Source organism: Brassica oleracea, chromosome C1, assembly GCF_000695525.1.
Source record: "Brassica oleracea var. oleracea cultivar TO1000 chromosome C1, BOL, whole genome shotgun sequence".
NCBI lineage: Eukaryota > Viridiplantae > Streptophyta > Magnoliopsida > Brassicales > Brassicaceae > Brassica > Brassica oleracea.
The window spans coordinates 27499026-27506243 of record NC_027748.1 but is presented as its reverse complement, the minus strand read 5'-3'; the positions used below and the strand labels follow the sequence as shown (position 1 = coordinate 27506243).

Genomic DNA, 7218 nt, shown 5'->3' with positions numbered 1-7218 from the left:
AATCGTCAAACACCAGCTACTCCGCAATGTCACGAGAATGCCGTTAGCCGATAAACGAGGTGAATGCCATCCTCTTGTGGTTACCATTAAAGGTTGAGAACAAAGGTTGAGAACTGTGTTTGATATTTTGAGGATTACGAAGCGGAACCCGCTGGTGTGTTGGTTGAGCGAAGCTAGTTAGGTTTAGCTTTATTTGGATGGTTGAATCAAGCTTGTAATCGACATTTGAATTCCCAATTTCGAATTGATAAATAATGTAAATTATTAAAAGAATATACTTAATGAAATCTATAATTATATTATAGTTTCAATAATACTTCTTGTAAATCACATACTAACTAAATATTGTTTCTATATTATATTTTTATATTAGATGAATACATGCATTCTAAATTTCCAATAAAAACATATGTGAATGTGTGATTTGTAAAATAGATAAAACAATAAGTAACTGATATGATCTTTAAGAAGATGTTCAGTCATTAATTTTAAAATCTAGTTTTTTTTAGGTTTTATGATCTTAACAGATTTGAAATTTAATATTATTTATAAATGACTTAATGTACAAAAATTAAAATCACATAGTTTTAAATAACAATAAATTTTAATAAATGATTTGAAATATTAATTGAATAAAATCAGATTTAAAAATTTATGATACATGATTACAAATATAAAATCTAATAACAATAATTCATTTTTACCAATAAAAATCTAATAGTAATAAAATATGATAATAAATGATTAATTTAATAACATTATATCTGGATTTCAGTTATTTTAAAATGCATGATTGAATAACACCCTTGTAATAAACACTGAAAGATTTCAAAATACACAGAAATGTATAAAGCAGATAGATAGCCGATTCCTAAGATCTTCTTAAATACTACGGCACACCGAGAATAACAGTACGATATTTTCAGAACCCATAACCGCCGATCTATGTTCCTGTTTCACTTCCAGGTTTAGATCTCTCAACTCATCATATTATATCTGCTTTTCCTGATTTTTTTTTCAAAAATGAACTGCTCATGATAATCATTTTATGTAACGTCTTGGCGAAAATAGTAGTTTGATCAAAACACGTTTAGTTTTAGGTATATAAAGTAGATGAAAACCTTGTTAAATTAGATCATGTTCATCTTATAAAAAAGGTACAGACAAAAGCAACTTTAATTTCTTGATTGTGTTTTGGTGTCTGTATTAGTGGTTTCGTCGCAAGTTATATTGTGATGTTTTTAGCTATCTAGTTATGAATAATTGTCTCAAGTTTGTATATGATCAATGGTACGTCTTTTTCTACTTTCTTCAAACTATTCTGCTTTATTGAGGAATTTATATTTTCAGTTTCTGGTTTAATGGGCAAAAATCTTACAAGATATAACCAAAACCAGTTACATCTGTCTGAACTAAGTGAACTCCAACTTATTCTAGACACTTGTGTTTTAGTTTTAGGTATCAGTGACTGTAACAATCATCTTGATGGTAAATCAAAGACAAGGAAAAGGTGAATACATTCAATGGAGACCAGAAGAGAGCAAATTGCTGATTGAGCTAGTAGCAAGTTGCTTCAAGGAGGGATGGGCTGATCCCAATGGAAAAATGTTCAAGAAAACCGTTGAGACAAAGATACTTTCAGTTCTTAACGACAAATTTAATAGCCGGAAGACTTATAAGAATTTTAACAACTGAATGAAGATCTTGAAGAACCATTACCGAGATTTTGTCAATCTTCTGCATTTTGATTCTAAGGTTCAATGGAATCCAATCACAAAGAAGTTCACGGCTCCTGATGAAGTGTGGAATGCTTACCTTAGAGTAAGTTTCTTTTTCCTTCTTTATTTGTTCTACTTCTTCGTGTAGTTATTCTATTTTACATTGTTGATAACACGCATCCTTGTTTTGACTAGGATTTTCCTAATCAAAGGCATATGCGTAACGAGAAATATGAAGAATATGAGAATATGAAGCTAGTATTTGGGGGAATGAGGAGACTTGCGAGATCACATTCTCAACCATGCGAAGTGAGAAAGAACGAGATACTGAAACAAGAAGTGGATCTTACTAATGATGATGACGAAGATGACGAGGTTCATGAAATTCGTGAAACCTAAACTGATGTTTGGTGATTCATCAGACTATGCATCAGTTAAGGACAATGATCTTTTGGCAAAGATTTGCACAGAACTAAGATCAGTTGAGTCAGCCACTAAACAGATGATGATTCACATAATGCAAGGAAGATCAATGGTTGAGGAAAACAAGAAGATCAATGTTTGGGAGGCTATCAAAGAGATTCCTAATTTGTCCAACCATGTCCAATACAAAGCTCTTTCCATGATTCAAAAGCTTGAAATGAGAGACATATTTGTTAGTATGTCTGTTGAAGATCGTCTTGGTTGGATTCAGTGGAACACGCAACGAAAGACTTAACTCCAAGCTACATGCATCAATTTGGTTTCCGTAGTTTCCATCGTTGAATAGGATTAGTATTTGTTTTTAATAAACAAGTCAGATTTTATTGAATGAACTAGATTTTATATTCACACTACGCACGAATCTATTCTAATTGTCTTGCTCTTTTATAATAATTTTTAAATCCAAAACGTAATGAATTTATTAAATTTTAATTTTGAAAAAAAAAAAAATATAATGTGTTATTATTATTGTAATTTATGTTTGTTGGTAAAAGTGTGCTCTTTAAATTATTATATTTAACTATTTCTTTATTTGTATTTCTAAATGTATAAAATGAAATTTATATGTATTTATATAATTTATAAAATTATAGATTTTATATACTATATTATTTTTAATGCATATAAGATGTTGGAACACTACTGTTAATATTTGTATTATACTCTTTAGCCATATCTTTTGATTCATACATAAAAACTATATCTTTATTTAAATGACGTAAGAACTAATTTTTTTAGTATTCAGGTTATAGTCTTAGTATCAAAATAAATATTTTATGAACCTTAGTTAATATTAAATACTTATTATTAAAAATAAATAAATATTTAGTGAATTGAAGTAATGGTAATTAACATTTTATTTATTGGGATAAAATTGTTTTTTGGAAATATTTTTAAAAGATAATCATTTGTTCTTATTGTCTAAGTAGTATGCTTTCTTTTTCAAAATGTAAGATGTTTCTAAGAATTTTTTATATTTTAATACTGTTTTTTAAAATTTTAGGTAATTTCAACTTTTGAAAAGTTTTTAACCAAATTTTAGGTATTTTCGAGTTAGGTACAGTTAAATATATTTTGTAACTAAATAGTATTATTGTTTATATTTCTTATTCGAAATTATTAATATATTCTGATTTTTAATACATTTTACTTTGCTATTAATTTTTATTACTTACTAAAATATTTTCGTGTTAGGTATAATAAAATAACAATATGAAATAATCAAATAGATAACCTCGTTCAAAATATGTTTTTTCTTTAACTTGTATATTTTGCTATAATATATTTTTAAAATTTATTTATTTATATTATAGAAAATAATTGTGTTTAAGATAATTTATATTTACATGTTGTGTTTAAAAAATATCTTTAACATATTATTTTAGTATTTTACGGGATTTATATGTAAAACCATTATTTTGTTTAAATAATATAGTCCTATTATTTTAGTAAATTTTATACATAGTAGCACTTATCATATTATTTTGATAAGTTTTATTGATATAAGATATTTTTGGATGTTATGATATCAAGTTTTCTTTTTATTTTTGATTAATATTTCAAAATATTAGATTGCTTTAATTTTTACAACATATACAATTAGTTTTTTCGTGGTGCATTTCAAAAAGTTATTCTTTATCATCTATGATTTTATATTTTCTAAAATTTGAAATATTATCATTTTTAGTTTCAATATTTATTTTCAAAATTTTATATTTTTTTAAAGAAAACATTGAAAAATTACACAACCTGAGTTTGAAAGATAATATGAATTTTGTATTTGTTTTTGTTACGACATTAATACATTATTTTATAAAAAATATTTGATTTTTTTTGCAATATTTTCTATAATTTTCTCAACAAGGTTTGTTTTAATTAAAAAGCTATATTTATAACTTAATGTGTCATTAATATTTTAAATGAATTACTAAAAATTCATAATTTTATAATAACAGATTTTTAAATAGTATATGAACTAAGTGTTATTATATACTTTTAAATTTTTATATATAACCATTTTAAACAATTTATTATTGAGTGCCTAAAAATAAATAAAAGGATAATATATAGTTGTAGATATAAAAGTTTAGCCTATGTTAATAAATTTATTTTTGTATAAAATATTATATAGTTTACAAATTTTAACCCATTTTAATGATGAGTGCTAATTTATTTAAATAAAACAATTTAAAAAATAAAATTTGTTAATTTACTTATTTAATTTAATTTGTCATATTTAATTTATATAACACTTCTATTTTTATATAATACAGAATATAGTTATACAATTTATATAAAAATACTATATAATTTTATTTTCTTGTTTTATAATAAAAGTTTAGTTAACATTGATTTATAACTATATTATATTACTAATTATGAAGTTAATTAGTATTTTATTTTATAAATATATTTAAATTTTTAAATATAATTTTGTTAGATTATTTCTCAACAGATTTTTTATAATTACAAAAAAATTAAGTCAAATTTATTGTTGGTTTATTATTAATGTAAATAATCAAATATGTCATATAAACTAATTCTTTAAGTGATTTTATTATGACTTGTTAATGGTAGATAAAAAATATGACCCTAAAGTGGAGTATATTAGATTCCTAAAAGTAACACCCAAATCCCTAAAAGTAACAATCAAATCCCTAAAAGTAGTCACCTATCAATTTACTACAATACAATATAACAATGTACTTAGGCACTAGTCGAGTTTTCTCAGGGGTGTCCGGATTACCTAGATTATCAAAAAATATAACAATGTAATAACAAATTAAACAATTTACATGATTTAAAACTAAGACTATATACAATAGACTCAACACACAACACACTCCACATCATCTTCTCTTTCTTCCACATCAGTTTCTCTCTCTTCCACTTAATAATTCAACACCCACTCATTTTCTATACTCTACAATGATTCGTTTAATAAATATCAACACCCTACCTTACCATTTTTATTTTCCATATTTTTGTTTTGTTTTACATATTTTATTTTGTAGTTACATATTAATAATAATTATTAGTTTAAATTAAATTACAATATTCAAAAGCTATATAAATGATTAATTAATTTATGTTTAATTTTATAATTTCAATAAAAATATCAATTATTAAATATAAAAAATATAAAGAGGTATTAATAAAAAATAGAATTACAAAAACTTAAAATTCAATACAATACATTAATAAGCATACAACACAAATAATAAAACACACATAGCATAATTAGTACAATAAACTTAACTCACAAACTTAGAAATATTTCTAACCACAGAACATTCTGAATTTTTGGCATATGTGTTTGACTAGATCTACTTGCAATTCGTGATGCACGTTTGAATCACGCAACTCGGAACTAGCACGAACGTGATTTGCAAATGCAGGTAACACTTCGGTAAATGGTTGTGGAGCATTAGATACATTTGCCTCCTCAGGTTGATCATAATCAGTCCAGTGTTGAGCATATGTATCTCGTTCATCCTCAACAATCATATTATGCAAGATACTCGACCTCATTATGATAGCCAAATCAGAAATTTCCCACAAGCGAGCTGGTTCGCGAATGATTTTAAATCGAGCCTGCAACACTCCGAATGCACATTCAATGTCCTTCCGACATCCCTCCTGAACTGGTGCAAATAACTTGTCCAGTTCACTTTGAGGAAGCCTAATCGATTTGACCAAAGTAGGATAAGAAGGATAAATACCGTCAGCTAGATAGTACGCCATATTGTAAGGTCGTTGGTTCGCGAAGAAGTTAACTCTTGGAGTATTTCCTTGTTCAACAGCATTGAACACTGGTGAACGATCTAGAACGTTTATATCGTTCAATGTGCCTGGACATCCAAAAAAGGCAAGCCAGATCCATAGATCATGGGTTGCAACCGCTTCAAGAATAACAGTGGTAGTTCCCTTAACTCCCCGAATATATTGTCCTTCCCAAGCTTTAGGACAATTTTTTCATTCCCAGTTCATGCAATCAATACTCCCAATCATCCCCGGGAACCCTAGCATTTCACTAACATGCAAAATTCTTTGCAGGTCAACTTCAGTTGGGGCTCTGAGATACACTTGCTCGTACATTTGTATGATTCCCTTGCAGAACCTACGCAAGCACTCCAAAGCTGTTGTGCCTCCAATTTTGATGTATTCATCAACCGCGTCGACCGCCATACCATATGCTAACATTCGCATGGCTGTGGTACATTTCGCTAATGGAGATATACCTTCTTTATTAGCTGCGTCATATCGTTGAGTGTAGTAATCGTCACTTCTTGATAGGTCCCCTACGATTCGGAGAAAAACATGTTTTCGCATCCGAAATCGTCGACGAAACATTGCATCGTCATATGTAGGTTTATTGGAAAAGTAGTCGTCAATCAATCTTTGATTTGCCGCTGCATGATCTCTCTTGTGGTATCTTCTCTTGCTACGAGATGGATAGTCTTCCTCTATTTTCTTTCGACGCTCCCTAAACTAGTTGAGAATATACCTTTCTTCAATTTCAGATTGTTTTTTGTAAGCTTCAATATCAAAAAAAGTTCTGATGGATCCATATCAAAAGGAATTTCTGATGGATCCATTGTGGTATTGGTACATCAATGAAAGAATGAGTCCATATTTATAAGACAATGAAACCGTTGGATCATGTTGAGTGGTTGGAGAATAAGATTCTTACATTAAAGATAAAGTCACGGGCACTTGACAGTATTATTAAATCACATTGAGTGGCTAGAAGATAAGGTTGATGAAAAAGTCACGGGCACTTAAAAGCATAATTGAATCATGTTGAGTGGTTGCAAGATAAGGTTATGTCATTTAAAGCCAAAATTGATGGATAACATTGATGGAAAAGTCACGGACACTGAACAACAGTATTGAATCATGTTGAGTGGTTGCAAGATAAGGTTATGCCATTTTTAAAGTCACGGGTGCTTTAAAATCATGTTGAGTGATTGGAGGATAAGATTTTATATTATTAAAGCATAACAAGACAATATAT

General features: G+C 27.8%; 2 pseudogenes; one reads left to right on the top strand and one right to left on the bottom strand.

Moving 5' to 3' along the window:
- The first annotated feature begins 945 nt into the window (after positions 1 to 945).
- Positions 946 to 2436, top strand: LOC106302976 (annotated as a pseudogene).
- Positions 2437 to 5480: 3044 nt separating this feature from the next.
- LOC106336453 overlaps positions 5481 to 7218 on the bottom strand; it is a 2511-nt pseudogene continuing 773 nt past the window's right edge.